The 15,299-nt window shown below is 34.6% G+C and overlaps 1 protein-coding gene and 1 long non-coding RNA gene across 5 annotated transcripts in view; one reads left to right on the forward strand and one right to left on the reverse strand.

Annotated features, from left to right (window-relative positions):
* Positions 1-15,299, reverse strand: part of ANKRD17 (ankyrin repeat domain 17) — a 145,658-nt gene that overhangs the window by 122,566 nt on the left and 7,793 nt on the right. The window lies entirely within an intron of this gene.
* LOC119260608 (uncharacterized) overlaps positions 1-15,299 on the forward strand; it is a 44,048-nt gene that overhangs the window by 25,765 nt on the left and 2,984 nt on the right. Inside the window, exons 2-3 of the long non-coding RNA XR_005128762.2 lie at positions 529-625; positions 2,449-2,693. This is a non-coding gene — a long non-coding RNA (uncharacterized LOC119260608). The remainder of the gene's footprint in view (positions 1-528; positions 626-2,448; positions 2,694-15,299) is intronic.

Below are 15,299 nucleotides of genomic sequence, written 5' to 3' on the forward strand. Positions count from 1 at the left end.
TTCCATCCCTATTTTCCCCCCAATTTTTCCACAACTATTTTCTTTTGTTTTGCTTCATAAATGGAGATCTTCCTCTTTAGTTAAATGTTTTAAGAATCAAAATCATTTCTGATTCTGTCCCCTTTTCAGTGAAATTATTACTAAACATTGCAATGGATCCATAAATCTTAAATGAAATATCAATTACATTTTTTCTTTGAAGTTTTCTTCTAAATTTTATCTGAGATGAATTGGTCTTTTATTCATTTTAATACTGTTCCATGCTCTTGATTCTCCTTAATTGTTTGATTATTCCTGTTTATATTGGCGAATGACAGATTATAGAATGCCAGATGAACTTTCCTTGTGGTTGCTCAAGTTCATTTTCTCAAGTTGATTCTCCCTTAAATGGAAGAGTAATTACTATTTAAGCAGGTAGGGCATATGGATAAGCAGGCATTCCAGAAAGGTACCTGTACATGAAGTCAAGCTTGCTGGAACTGCTTTTCTCTGAAGTAGCATGCGATAGTGTCACTGCTTCTCTTTCAGGTTCCAAATCTCAGCAGACGTCCTACCGAACTGCTAGTCTACTTCGAGAATAGTTCTTGGACTTCAGGCCTGAAGGCAGGCATCACTGCCACCAGAGGTAATTAAACAAAAAGAGCAGGAAGGAGGCCCAACTAACCCAGCACCACTCTGGAAAATAATTCTTTAAAAATTCTTGATTATTACCTATCTGCCCACTACTATTCTGTGTATCTGTTGACTCCAAACTTGGAGCCATTCCGAGATTCCCCTAAGAAAACCTGAGCTTACCTCTTTTATCTTGGGTTCCAGTTTCTTTTGACATTTTGCTGTCAATCCAATTCCGTGAACTTTCTATCTTCTTCAAAATTTCTGGTCCTCTGATGGTACCTGTTGTGGACTGTGAACTGTAATTTTACTGCTTAACATGCTTTCTACCCACCCCCTTTTTCTAGTAATATAATCCCTCTTGTCTGTGGGGAACATATTCCGTGGAATTTAGGTGAAGGTGATTCTTTCCATACTCCACAGAGGTTGCCATATGACCCAGTTCTGGCTAAAATATCCATACCCCTTTGGTGGTGGAGAGACAAAATGTTGAGAAACAGTACTGATGAGATCACTCACATCTGGATCTATCCATGCTTACATTGGATCTTCTCCCCTCATTCCCCACACACATGCAAACACACATCAGAGTTACAGAGTTAATGACATCTTTTTGCTTAAGGTAGTTTGACTAATAACATCTGTTCCTGTTCTTCAGAACTAGTAACTTTTAAAAAATGTAAGTGGGACATTGGGAAGAAAGGAAGTTTAGGAATGTGCTCAATTCACTATATTTAAAAGAAAAGTTAGAACAATAACTGTAAAATAAGCCTGAAGAAATCAAATTAAAGCTTTATAGATGGCTATTAAACACATGAGAAAAAGAGACTTACATTAAGCATATCATATCACAAAATATCCTTCATACCTCCAGGGGGAAAAAGCAGATACAAGTATCAAGTATCTATTCACTATATCCTTCATACCTCCAGGGGGAAAAAGCAGATACAAGTATCAAGTATCTATTCACTAGTTTGATTTCTGTGTAGAGATTCCAATGGTTTCAAAAAGAAAAAGAATGTATGGAAGACTGGCAGTGATTTAAAATTCTCTCATCTGTTATTATCCAAAGAAAGCTCTCTGACATGGTAGCAACCTTTGGGGAAAATAATTCTGTAGCAATTGGAATGATCACTGGGTAGGAGTAGAGAAATAATTACTTAATTTTTAATTTTAGAGGTAGTAACAAGCACAGGTCACTAAACTCTTCAATGAATAAAAGATGAAATCCAGTTCTCTTTACCAAATCCATGGTTCATAGACCCAGGCCTCAATAATTCTGAACAAAGTGTAAATGCTATGTGTATGTATTTAAATACATTCTGGGAAAGAACAGGTCCAGTTTTCATCAGACTCTAACTAAAATCCATGAAAAAGTTAAAAAAAAAAAAAGAGTGATCCTGGCTGCAAAAGAGCAGCAACAACATTCAAGAACTATATGTAATAATTAAATCCAGAAAAATACCAAAATAAGTATTAAATAGCATCAATATGTAAGAAAGTGGACTAGATATATAGCTTATCTCCATTCTCTAGAAACACTGTTAGAAAACAATCACTATACCCCAAGACAGATCAAGATAGATTAAGAAAGTGAGGGTAAGTAGTAACTTTTCCAATATCACAAAGTATTAAAGCAGGATTCAAAAGTAAGTTTCCCAACTTGATGCTTTTTTCCAAAAGAAATATTGGTAAGAAAAGAAATGCAAAGGGTTATTACATAATGGAATATAATTCTATGTGAGGCATAGAAACTGCCAAGTATACACATGCCTGAGTTTAATGAAATTGGAATCTAAGCCTTCTTTCAGATTACCCTTTTATTACAACTTTCAGGAACATTTCTGTTAGTGAGATCAAGAGGACTGCTTAACATTTGAGTGAAATGTTTGAATCTTAATACTAAATGCTGCCTAAGTCAGTGAATGGGTCCTCTTGCCAAACAAAGCTGTTCTTCTGGACATCATGGAAAACTAATGAAACTTCTCTTGCACAGAAGATAACAAGACACAACATGAAAGCTATATTTTTTTATATCTTGGCATTGAAGTCAAGAGGAGCTAAGGATAAAGTTAAAATAGGTAAGAACTTTCACATACAAAAAGGTCTCACACATATTAAGGAACAACCACATTTAAAACATATTCCGGTGCTTAGGTTTGGCTAAGAGAGTTCAGGTACTGGAGTCTGGGTTGGACCCAGAAACCTGGGTTAAATGACTGAGAGAATCACTGGATAAGAGGTAGTTATGGAGATAGGTAAGAAAAGAAAAAAGGTACAAGTAGAAGAAGAATAAAGTAAGTTAGCGATGTGTTTCAAAAGTTCTGATATAGAAAACAGCATAATGAAATCTTTGATTCTTTGTCATTTTATCTAGAACCACAGAATAATCTTCTAAACCTATACTTTATCATGATCAGAAAAGCAGATAAAAGAGAAGAAAAAGGTTATCTATTCCCAATACTTTTTTTTATTAATACCATGGCAATAAATAAATAAATTTACTATAAAGGTTTAAATTTTGGAAAATTGATTCTATTTAAATACTAAAGATCTAAAGAATCCAGAATATAATCCTAACGGAGCAGCAGCTAACACCCATACAACTATCATTTATGGAATCTTCACTACAGTACCTCATCCCCTATGGTAACACTGGTTCTACCCAAAATAAATTAACTGACACGCACAATTACAGCTCAAGAGTTTCACGGCCAATCTATGAATTCAATACAATTTTTAAAAAATGGACATCGGAAGGAAATTGAAAGAGTGAGATTTTCTAAGTTACAGATTTTAAATTGTATTTCAGGAAAAAACCCAAACAGAGCAATGGACTATGGTGGTGGACTATGGGTGTTTTGTTGGTGGGTATGGTGTAGTAACAACACCTGAAGGGGGACATCCTATATTTCTAAAAGACAAACTTTATAAACCAATGTTACATCACTAAAAAAATAAAAATTATCAAAAGCCAAACATTTTACTAGTCAGTAACCCCATTTTCACATTCTTTCTCTTACTTCAGTTTTAACAGTTAATATTTACATAGATCCTTATAGCTTACAAATGTTTTTACACATTGTCTCATCTGACCCCCACCTAAACAAGATACTGGTATGTCTTCCTTTATGTGAGGAAGATTCAGCTTTCATGTTATACTCACCCAACAGCATGAATTGAGAGCTGTAGCAGGGTTTAAAACAGCATTCTTATTTCACATTTTGAAAACTCACTACGGAAGAAGTCACCTACGAGGTATACATTTTGATTTGATGATCCAGAAAAGGTCAAAAATAGCATGAGTATACCACTCACCCACAATACATGAAATTCACATCAAGATCAATCATATGAATTTTTTCCCAGATGGGGTTAAAGAATCCAGAATATACACTTTAAGATGTAAACAAGATGTAAAAACTACCCTCCAACAGTTCTTTGTTCGAGGGGTGAGGGTCAGGTGGTATTCTTATAAACTGGTGTTCTCATCAACTCTAAAATTCCAAGACTATTATACTATTTACGAACAGTGACCTAAAGTAGGACATAAATTAGAATAAGATGTTACAGAGATATATAAAAAAAGACTAGTGGCAAGATGAAATGAGCTAGTGAGCTCCTCAACTTAAACAAACTATATTTATTTCTCCATAAGCAATTATTAGGGAAAACATAAAAGAGTAGTAAGGAGGCAGTGGACTATAGGTTTTAAGAAAGCAGATTTGGATGTGTGAATGCCCTTATTTAACTTCCATTTCTGTCATTTACTGTGACCTTGAACAAGTTATTTTTTCCAACTATAAAATGATTAATAATATATCTACATCTTAGAGCTGTGAGGATTAAATAAGCTACTATACATAAATCAATTACAACAGTCATTGGTATACATTAAGCAACCGTTAAAATAGCAGTTATTTATAAAGGCAATAATTAACCAATGAGCTAATTGTTACGAATATGTTTAGGGGAGAAGTGATTTATTTTTTCTGGCACTTACAGATAAAATAGCCAACAGAGAGAGACAGCCAGAGAACAGATAAGAATAGGATTTGAAAGGGACAACTGACCTAGCAGATCCTAAAAGATACTAAACCACTACAAAACTACTGTAGTTTAAAAAGATGTGGCAATATGTTATTTATATACTCAAATAAAATAGAAATTATGGAAAGACCCACATACCTCTTGTTTAGCACTTTTACCACTGGGACAAGCCTACCAAAATAAAGACACACATATACCAAGGTGTATGTACCAGAGTCTACAACAGCATCACTTGTAAGGGCAGAACACTGGATACAATTGAAACACTGGCTACGAACATACAATAACATCAGGTTAAGTCATGACATCTGAGACAAGGGAAAACCAGTTAAGTCATGATACCTAACAAGGAAATACTCAACAGATTTGATTTAAAAGATGTGTCCCTCTTCCCCCACCCTCAATAGAATTTAAACTTATCTACCTCAGGTCTTATAGGTCTTCTATTTTGGCATTTCTTGAATAGCAGCTGTGTAAGTTTTAAATTATTCATAGTTCATATGAAATATATTTTAAATATAGTGAACCAACTTAAAGAACACTGGAGTGCAAATACAAGAGAACTCAAACGCATTCATAGTAGGTGTAGGTACTGTCCTACAGTGTATGGAGCTATTCAATTCCAAAGACAATTAGCCAAGGCTAATGATAACATAAGTTAATACAAATATTATAGAGACTGGTGCTGCTTTTGTCTTCATAAAAATGCTTTTGCTTCTTTACCAGAAATTTGTATGTAAGGGAGGGAAGGAAAAAAGGGAAATTTCAAGCCTGCTCAGATGCTTAGAGGTAGGAGGGAAAAAATATTTCAAAAGTGTACTGACTATATTAAATGAAAAACTACTTTGTTAACATTAAAACCCTACATAGACAATTAACTATTTATCAAGTAGTTCAGGAAAGCATTCAACATAAACAACTAATTTTGAGTATGTGGACCGTTCAGGTTATACACAGGCAGAACATAAAAAGACACAATGAGTAGACATAATCCAGCCTGTTGTTCTAGTGTATAGATATATACAATAATGGTAGCACTATAAATAATGGGAAATAACAGATTGGATACTATTTGGAAATATAAGATTAAAATTCTAATTTCCCTCCATAAGACAATATAAGTTGAAGTAAGTGCAAAAAATAAGAGCTACAATAGCTTAAGAGCAACCTAAATTATTGTAAGCAACCCAAATGTCCAGTAATGGAGAAATAAACAAAATGTGATATATACAGCTAAGATTACTCACTCTTAAAAAGGATATTCTGTTACATGCAATAACATGGGTAAACCTTAAGGACATTATGCTACTCAAAATAAAGAAGTCACAAAAAACAAATACTGTGTAATTCCACTTATGGTAAGTATCTAAAGTAGTCAAATTCACAGGAATATAAAGTAGAATGGTGGATGTCACAAGTCTGGGGGAAATGGGAGTGGAGACTTGTTTAATGTTGTTTAATGGGCAGACTTTCAGTTTTACAAGATGAAAAAGTTCTAGAGACTTGTATAACAATGTGATTATACTAAATACTACTGAACTGTATGCTTCAATGGTTAAGATGGTAAATGCTTCAATGGTTAATATTTTTGTTGTTATTAACATGATTAATATATTTTAATTATTGAAAAAAGATACACCATAAACTACTTGACACTCAAAACAATTACTCAACTACAAAGAGATCAAACAAAGCATTTGCTTTATTTGCTAAAATGGTAAAAATACAACATATAATAGCTAAAAGGAAAAAGGACACATATAAATTAGATCTGCAAAGCACAAACCTTTACAAGACTCATGTAAAGAAAAATTATAGTTTCTCCCAACAAATTTGAAAATCTATTACGAAATGGGTACTCTTCATAGAAAATGTAAATTAAAACATTAACAAAATTAAATACAAAAGTGTGTTAAAGAAATATTAACTACATCATACTAAGTATTGCAAACACAACTTATATTAAAAATTTTTATGACTGCAATTTATGATATGAATAGATAGGGGGAGAGAGGAGAAATAATTATCTCAGTAAGTGCCAAAAATGCATTCAATATATATCTTTGAGATTTAGTAAGCCAAGAGAGACCTACAAAATTAGTAAGGGACATTTGCATTATATTTAATAATGACACTCCCCTTAAAATAAGGGAAAGACAAGGCTTGTCTTTTGTCCACATTTGGGGGTTCAAACAAGAGATATAAATACTAAAAAAAAAAAAAAGAGAGATAAAAATAAGTTATTCATTGGAATTAATAACAGTTCAGTCAGAAACTCAACAAAACTGGCTTAATATAAGAATTCAGTTACAATAGCAATAAGAATTATTAAATAATCTGGAGTAAACGTCACAAGAAATGTGCAAAACCTATATGAAAACTGTAAAATTTTATTTAAGAAAGATGAAGGGTATTAAAAAATAGAGGCATGTCATGTTTCTGGATGAAAATCCTCAACCCAAATTAACACAAATTTCAACACAACTCCAATCAAAATCTCAATAGCATATTTTATGGCACTTCACAAAAGCCACCTGCCAAGTTAAAGTGTAATATCCCAAACTCTTAATGAATAAGATCAATGATGGAAAAAATGCCTTCTAAAACAGCAAAGCATGCTAACATTATTAGGCCCAACCATTTATCACAGATACCAAATGACTTCTGATGTACAAAAAAGAATAATTTCAAAGTTTTAATCTATTAACTAAATCTGATGTGAAACATAGGAATAAACAAATAGCTATTAGGAATCTGGAAATGTTAAAACACTCAAATCCACGCCCACTAACCACAAATCCCTTTCTTAGTAATAAACAGATAAAAGTCCCCTGAAGTAGTTAATACTAATAAAACTTGATCAAAAACCAACAGAGATCCTATTTTTCACCCCAGTACAACTCATCCAGTTACAGGGTGGAGAACAGAACTGTGGAGGGCTAAGGAGGATGTATCTTCCAACAATCTTGAACTGGGAAGGATATTTAAGTTGAAATCTAAAAGATGAGAATAAAAAAAGAGTCAAGGAAAGAACCATCTAAAAAGAAAGTTAAAAGATCCTAAGTGAGAGGGTGTGCATGTTCTAAGAACAGAAACATCAGACTAGAAGACAGTTAATGAACTGAAGGTAAAACAAGAAAGACCGCCTTATGCCAAGCTAGGAGTTTGTATTTTATTCCAAGAGCAATGGAAAATCAAGTAACTTATTTCCTGTAAGGTTAGCCTAGTTGTTGCAAGAAAAATTAATGATGTATAGAGAGACAAAGGTTAGAGGTCAAATTAGGAGGCTACGTAAATTCAAACAAGATAATTAGTACCCAGTGTTAGGTGACATTAGCAAGGATGGAGAGTAGTGGGAAATTTCAAGGTATACTCTCAAGGTCTTATACGCAATATCCTTTCCCTTCCCACTCATCACCTCATCATTCTGGCAACAGAAATACTCTTTGGAAACCCATTCCATAAGGTTCGGGTTCAAATGACCTCTCCTAATCAACCTTTTAGATGGGGTGGAAACACATGACGTAGGCCTGAACAAGGAACCCTTTTCCACAGTGATAATGGCTGGTTCAGGAATGCAGTTGTGTCCTAACACAGGAGTTATTTCAGTAAAGAAGTGCTTTTTTAGGACACAGAAACATCAATTCCAAAGAGCACCTGCACCCCTACGTGTATAGCAGCACTGTTTACAATAGCTAAGCTTTGGAAACAACCCAAATGCCCAAAAATAGACGACTGGATCAAGAAGATGTGGTACATATACACCATGGAATATTACTCAGTATTCAAAAAGATAAACACATGCAATTTGCAGCAACATGGATGGCGCTGGAAGGGATCATGCTCAGTGAAATAAGCCAGAAAGAAAAAGAAAAATACCGGATGGTCTCACTCATAGCAGGAATCTAGAAAACTTAAATAAGGGACCAGGAAAAAGCATAACTATAAGAAAGAAAACATCAAAATCAACAAACAACTATGAACCAGAGACACTCTATAGGGGGTGGGGGGCAGGGAAAGGAGGGATTGGGGTCAAAATAAGGGGGTTGTAATTGTATGGGGAATATAAAAATAAAATTTAAATTAAAAAAAATCAAACCAAAGTTAAAAAAAAAAGTGCTCTTTTTTCTTGTGTTGTTAGTTATAAGAACAATGTAATCCTAGAATTGCATCAATGTAAGATATTAATTATGTCTCAACATCCACATTTCCTTTTTTTTTTTTTTAGTAAAATAAGTCTTCACAATTTTTATCTGAAATGACCACTCGGCAAAAGTTAGGTCCTCGATATGGATATATAGCGAAGTTCTGGCCAATTGAATTAACAGGAAGTGATATTTGCAACTTCTAGGTCAATTTCTTAATAGGAAGCTACACGTACTTATATTTCTGATTCTTATTTCTCACAGGCTATCTATTAGTTTGCTAGAGCTGCCATATCAAACCGCATAGACTGGTCAGCAACAGATAATCATTTTCTTTTAATTCTTGAGACTAGGAATCTAAGATCAAGGTGCCAGCTGGTTTGGTTTCTCTTGGAGTCTCTGTCCTTGATTTACATATAGCCACCTTCTTGCTCTATTACCTCACATGGCCTTTTCTCTGTGCCTACATTCCTTTTGTCTCTTACTATATCAAAATTTCCTTTTGTAAGGACACTGGTCATATTGTATTAGGACCTACTCAAAGGCCCTAATTTGACCTTAATTATCTTTTTAAAATCCCTGTCTTTACATACAATAACATTCTGAGTTACTGGGAATTAAGAGTATCAACATGAATTTAAGGGGAGCGACACAATTTAGCCATTAATAGGCTTGAACATGAATGTTATGCTCATTAAGTCTGATTAGGCCTTATAAATGAAGTCAATACCTTAAGGCAGAGGTGTCCACAAAACTTTCTGTAACAATGCAAATGTTCTCCAATATGCTAGCCACTAGAGAAATGTGACTAAATTGAATTAGCTAAAATGAAATAACTGGCCACATTTCAAGTTCTCAGTAGCCATATCGGTTAATGGTGACCATGCTGGATATACAGGATAATGGATGGCGTAACATTAAAAGAAGAAAATCTTACATGTATGCATGACCTGAAGGACTACCCCCAGAATATCACATAATTTATCTTACTTGAACCACATGTGTTTTGGAGTCTCTTGGTTCAAACAACCTATCCTATACCTTAACTAAAACAATTAGAAATGGAGTACTGCCAAAATCAATTCCTAAAAGTTCTGACAAAGCTTAGAGGACACCAAAAAGGAAACACATTTCAGACTGAAAAGATAATGACTTCTGTCATGAAGTAGCAAACCATCTAGTAAACCCCTGGCCTGTAATAATTAGAAGAGGGCACATGACTACCAAGCTTGTGGCTCCAACAAAAGCAGTTACAGAAACTCAAAATATTGGTTTATGTTGGCTGCTGAAAATAAACTCAACTAAGAATAAGGTAGTTTACAAGCAGAGATAGTTACGAAAACAGTGCCACTTGAGAGAAAATTTCTCATGCAAACACTAAGTCTAGTAATTTGGGGTCTCTTAAGTTGGGAAAAGTAGCTGCTTCCGCACTCCAAATACAAGGAGATAACTTTGTGACCCCACATGCTCTTTGGTAGATAGTAGCAAAGATCAGGTTAAGTGTGTTACTTTCCCGGGCCACAGTGGTGCAGCGGTTGAGCACTGGGTTGCAAAGCTGCTTGCAGCCTCTGCAGCACCAGTTCGATCCCTGGCTGCAGGCGAGAGTCCCACATGGCGCCCAGACCTTTCCTGCCACCCACTGCTCCCCTCAGCAGTGTATGTCGGTCCTTCTGCCTGTTCTGCTCCCGGCTCTGGCTCTGGCGAATTCTCTCACCTCCCGCGCTTCTGACTGTACCCAGTGCTTGTATAAATAAATAAATAAATAAATCTTAAAAAAAAAAAAAAAAAAGGTGTTACTTTCCCACTCTAAGCTTTGTCACCTATGATGGTTTTCTATGTGTCAACTTGGTTATACTAAACTAAGAGGAAGGGAGGGCAGCAGCCATTTTGTGAATACTTTCAGTAATTGAATTAAACATTAATCTAGGTCCTGCTGGCAGAGGTGGGAGTTGGGGAGCTCATACAGATATAATTAAAGTGCCTAATCAATTGACTTTAAGTTAGGGTGATCAGGTAAACTCTTAAGAGATTAATTTCTTTCTACAAAGTGAGACTCTAAATAGCAGCTGAGTCTGTAACTGTCCTCCCTTCAGTGGATCTTACTTTTCTGACTGTCTATGGAGAACATACACCCAGGGGGTCCAGCCTGTGTGTTGGAGACCTTCCTCACTTTAAAAAATGTTGAACTTGCTTAGTCAGACCTGATAATAGTATAAGCCAATTCCTTGTAATAAATCTCTTGCATCCACTCCTATTATTTCAGTTGCCTTTAAGGTAGCCAAAGGAGAAGAGAAGCAGGCCTAGCACAAAGACCAAGAGAATAAGAGGAGTAGATTTCAAAATTGATTAAATGAGATCTTCTACTATAGTTATGTCACATGGTACTGACTTAAAGAAAACACTAGAAATCTATTAAGTTTCTCAGAGTTTCACCACAAAACTACATTATTGGCCTACAAAAACCTATGACAAAACTTAAGTAACCCTGAAGCCCCTACATCTATATACCATACTGTAATGAGTTGCATAAATTATACAATTCCCAGAGACATCAAATTCTCAAATTCCTATTACCTCAGATGTGGTAAAGGAAGGTAACAAGGAAGAATCACCAAGAACAAAACTAAAGACACACATACTAAAGATCATTTCTTCCATAGAACAAAAGCATGGCTGACTGAGGAATTAATACAGTTGCCAGGGCAGAGCCTTCTCTTGCCCAGAAAAAAATTCATTATTAATAAGGACCAATGACTATTATGTGCTTCCTATTCCTTCCTTCTTCAAAGATGTTTTCATTAGGATTATTCCTATTCACCACTGTATAAAAGAAATATATATGTTGCTTATCATTTTAAAATTTTTGGACAGAATTAAAGGAATGAGCATTATGTAGGTATTCTTCACTTTGAGCTCTATGTAGTAACTGAAATGGACTATATTATCTTGGGGAAGGAAGAGAATTATAAATGAGAAGGAAGGTTTGCAGAAATGTTGGGTAGCCAGAAGGTTCAATCCTGTCCTTAAGAAGATTTAAATTAGGGCCTCCCCGGTGGCGCAGCGGTTGAGCGCTGGGTTGCGAAGCTGCCCGCGGCCTCTGCGGCACCGGTTCGATACCCGGCTGCTCCCCGGCCACCAGAGGAGGGTCCCACATGGCGCGCAGACCTCCCCTGCCGCCCGCTGCTCCCCTCAGCAGTGTACCTCTGTCCTTCTGCCTGCTCTGCTCCCTGCTCTGGCTCTGGTGAATTCTCTCACCCTCCTGCGCCTCTGACTGTACCCAGTGCTTGTACAAACAAACAAATAAATTAATAAATAAATAAATCATGCCTCTATTAAAAAAAAAAAAAAAAATTAAAAGAAGATTTAAATTAAACTTGAGAGTCTGTACCTCTAAACTAGCATAGATAAGACAAAATCACCTAAGAAGTGGACCAGATATAAGACAAAAGGGCCCAGGATTGAGCAATGAGATATGAAATATCTGAGTATGTAAAGTGAGGGAGGTAGGAAAAGAAAGACCACAAAAATGCAGCTAGTAAATAGAAACAGAAGAGGGTGGTATTAAAAAAGCAAAGAGAATAGCACTTTTTAAGTGGTGAGGGTTGGTCAACAAGGTCAAATGTTACTGAAAAGAATAAGTAAAAAACTGACATAATTAAATATTACATCTAAAAAGATATCCACATATGTTTGGAAAATAAAATACATAAGTATCACAAGAAATACTGAAAAGTAATTTTTAATACTGGGGTGAAGGTCTTCAGAAGCCATAATTCATTTTATCACACAAAAGTAAAAATTGTTCAAAAGTCTGAAAATACCAAAAACAGATGGAGAATATGAATAAAAAATAACAATGTGATAGGTTAACACACATAAATATAAATAGCACCAACAAATCACTAAGAAAAAGACAGCAACAATAATAGAATAAGGATTAAACAGGAAATTTTCAAAAAAATTCAAATGAAAAATAAACAAAAATTTATTCAATGTCAGCAATAAAGCGAAAATAAAAAACAGAACACTGTATTTTTTTTGTTCAACAAATTTAAAAATTAAGTAGTTCATAGCCAGATGCACTGTTACGCACAGTTGACAGAAGTAACACTTAGGAGTATTTATCAAATTTAACATGTGCAGTACCTCTGGCTCAACAAATCCATTCCCGGAATTCTGGATCCCAAAGAAATATTTTTGTCCTTAAAAAAAAACAAAACAAAAAAAAAAAAAAACCAAAAAAAAAAAAAACAAAACTAAAATAACTTCAGCATTATATGTGCAAGGTACTGAATGTACAATGTCCTGGAACAATCTAAATATCTAGCAACATAAAAGAGCAAATTATGAACATTCATAATGTTATGGAACACTCACAAATAAATGAGAAAAATGAGACAGCCTAATGTGTCTCAGAAACTCTGTCTCTCTCACACCAAGAAAGAAATATATATATATTTCTTTGGTTGGTTGTATATACCAACGTGTTGGTTGTATATACCAACATGTAAGCAGCATTTACTATAAGTGGGATGAAATACCTCATGTATTATAAGACTTTTTTCCCCCACAAGTATGCATTCATTTTTATAGTTAAATATATAAATCATCATGCAAAAGTCCATCTCTTCAACTGATACATGTTAAGAATGCGCATCAATTAAACTTAGCAGACAGTTTCTAAGTGACAGGTCTGTTCTGTGTAATAGATAATTTGATTATTATATACCAAGGAAAAAGAATGAAGACAATTTCAAATAATAACGATTAAATCTGGAGAATAGAATTATAGGTGATTTTGTATTGTTTAGACACTTTTGCCTTTGTGAAATTATCTACAAATACATGTGTTCATTAATGTTTAATTACAGAAACATTAAAATCTAATTCAAAAGACATTTAACATCACACCCTACACTTTCTAAAATGCAATTTCTCATATTTTAATACATCTGTACCCGTAGCTACCACAAGTAATACTAATACAGATACTTTTTATCTAACTACAAAATCTTGAGGGTCATATTAGAATGGATGATTCTTTGGTGTAATTTACTTGTCAAGAATATGCCAGAAAAATATCCTATCTTTAAAAGAAAAAAAAAAAAGAAAGGAACACAAATACCACAAAGGAGTACTCCCAGAGACACACATAAAACATGTTAAGTCTATGCTACTAGTGTTCAAAAACAGAAACAAAATGGTACCTGTAGTAAGACCACTTCTAAAAGCACACAGTTATACTCAAAACTAACAGACTCCCCTAATAAAATAATTATAAAGGATTAGAATCATCCTCAGTTTTAAAATTAACTATCTCAACACAATAAATTATGAAGCTAGATGTGTTTCTTTTAAATTTTTTATCAACCCTAAATGTTTCAAGTAGTAATCAATCATGCTTAAGTAAATTTAGTTTGAAAAACATATTGTATGTTGCTATTTATCTTTTAAAAAATCATAAAAGCAAAATTCTATCAATATGCTGTTTTTGTATATATAAGCTTACTATCTACAACATGTACAAAAATCGCTGAGCTCAATAAATATAACTATGATTTCAAACACAGCTAATTTTTTCATATTCTCTGACAAGGAAATGGTTGAGATTATTATATACTGAAAACAGTCACACATAGGTGATACTCAAAAGATAGCTTGTGGAATAAAAGAATTCACTCCTATACTGCCATCTTAAACTAGTAAGAGCTACACCAAGGCTTTTCAATAGGAATATTTTTGCTATTAATTTCATATAAAAAATAAGAGGGAAACATGGCAGAGAAAAGATAAAAAGACAATAATGGGGTCAAGGACGGAACTGGAAATAAAACTGGTGAAACACAAACAGAAAGCTTCCATTTCTGCTACAATTTCAGATTTAGGGTGATAAAAGAGAAAAGGAAAATACTCCATGTTAATGTTTATTTCAAATCCAAAACTTAGGCTAAACCAATTTTTCTACATATCCACCTGAAACATTTTTTAGTCAAGGGTTCTTTAAACAATCCTTGAGGAAAAGTCCAGACCAAGAATTTTAAGATCGGTTTTTATTTTTTATTATTTTTATAAAGCCTTATTTATTTATTTATACAAGAACCAGGGTACAGTCCAGATGTGCAGGAGGGTGAGAGGATTCACCAGAGACAGAGCAGGGAACAGAACAGGCAGACTGACGAAACATACTGCTGAGGGGAGCAGTGGGCACGACAGGAGAGGTCTGCCGCGCCATGTGGGATCCTCGCCAGCTGGCCGGCGGGGATCGATCTAGCACTGCAGAGGCTGCAGACAGCTTCTCAGCACTGTGTACAACCGCCTGCCCCACCAGGGGAGGCCCATGATAGGTTTTTATTTCTTCACTGTCCCTTTCTTTTAGGGGGAGAAGAATGGGAGAATAAAGATTAAATGAGCCAAAAGATAGCTTTGAAGAGGGATATGCTCTGCCAGAGTTATATTACTACGATTAGTTCCATTTAGTATAGTCGTGTCTAG

The sequence above is a fragment of the Talpa occidentalis genome, unplaced genomic scaffold, assembly GCF_014898055.3.
Source record: "Talpa occidentalis isolate TD23 unplaced genomic scaffold, MPIMG_talOcc4v2.1 talOcc4.6, whole genome shotgun sequence".
Lineage (NCBI taxonomy): Eukaryota > Metazoa > Chordata > Mammalia > Eulipotyphla > Talpidae > Talpa > Talpa occidentalis.